Source organism: Loa loa (genome assembly GCF_000183805.2).
Source record: "Loa loa unplaced genomic scaffold supercont3.360, whole genome shotgun sequence".
Lineage (NCBI taxonomy): Eukaryota > Metazoa > Nematoda > Chromadorea > Rhabditida > Onchocercidae > Loa > Loa loa.
In genome coordinates, this window is record NW_018108540.1 from 56,486 (window position 1) to 58,339 (window position 1,854).

The following is a 1,854-nucleotide window of genomic DNA, read 5'->3' on the forward strand; positions in this document are numbered from 1 at the left end:
GAGAGAGAGAGAGAGACATGTTCCTAATAAATTGATTCTTCAATATCTCTAAAATTATATTGATATATATACATATATTTATTTATTTATTTATTCGTTTATTTATTTGTTTTATTTATTTATTTATTTGTTCATTTATTTATTTATTTATTTATTTATTTGTTCGTTTATTTATTTATTTATTTGTTCATTTATTTATTTATTTATTTATTTATTTATTTATTTATTTATTTATTTATTTATTTATTTATTTATTCATTTGTCCATTTATTTATTTATTTATTTATTTATTTATTTATTTACTTTGTATATATACATAGAAAATGAGTAATTACCAAGTTGAATGGTTGTGGTAATTGCAGTTTAAAATGGAAATGTCCTTCAATATTATCGACTTAGATTGCATGCCTAAATAGACATTCATTTAGGTATAAATTAAAAGAATGATATCTTTAGGCTTAAGCCTTTGGAATCTTTTTTTTTTTTTCCCTTCATATATTTCATATTCTGTTCAATTAAGAATGAATAATCCTTATTACTCTTACCTTTCTAAACATTTATATATAACAATTATTTTTTTTTTTTTTACTAAACTATATATGTTTTACCTAATAATAGAAATATTTATTGGGATTGTTTGTATTCGGCTAACAATTGACGAGTAAATTTTTATATGACAAAAGAATAGGAGTGATAGCAAGTGATAGTAGTAGTGATAATTGTAGATAATAAAATAAACTAATTAGATATATACAAAAATATTGAGCATATTTAAGTGTAAATATTGCTGGTGATATTTTCTTGGTTTTATTTTATTATAAGGAAAAAAAAAAAAGAAGAATGCAAAAGAAGAAGACATATTGGAAGATTTTCTAGTCTCAAATAAAAGGGAATTGAATGATTTACGCTTTGAATGAATAATTTTGAAATGATTTATCATTATATAATGCTTCTGTAGTAAGTATTGCTATTAGTTGAAATAAACAATTTTTAGAATAAGACAGTATCATTCGGATATCATCAATCAGTATAAGTTCTGTTAAGGATTATTACATGAAATTAATATACAAATAATTCATCTAATAGATGATATGGAAAATAATTCGTTTAGTATAGGAGACATGTCAAAATAATTCATCTAGTAGGAAATATGTAAAATAATTTGTTTAATATGAGACATATATAGTCTATTACTAGGAGAACAGGTATAGTCTATTACTAGGAGAACAGGTATAGTTTATTATTAGGAGATACGTATAGTCTATTATTAGGAGATATTTCGATGTATGGATGTAATAATAACGTCGCTTAATGCTCACTGAACAAAAAAAAAAAATGCGATGATAGATAAAGGAAGAAAAATTCAGAAGGTTAACATTTTCTCTTTTCAATTTTTCCACTATATGTTTGTTCTTTTAGTTTTTAATTAAATTTTAATATCTAAATGTAAGTCAATAACAACAATAACAATAACACTGATATGAATTCATTTTATGTTGCATTTATCACAAACATTTAAATTCATCAATCATTGTTTAATAAGAAAATTTTCTAAGTAATAAATATATTTATATATATATATATTTAATCCCATATATTGACGAATCGATTTATCAGGAATATAGCTAAAATATATTTGATGCCTGAATCCGGCAAAAAAAAAAGAAAAAAAACAAAAAAAAAAAGGCATATCTTATCGTTCACCATTCTTACTATATACAACCCAAAAGATAAAATATATTATTGATAAAATTAGAGAAATGAATGATGCTATTGGTATAGCTTTTGTTAATATAACTAAGTGACAAATTCAGCGACAAGCCATGGATGAAATGGACTTGAGGACAATTTTTT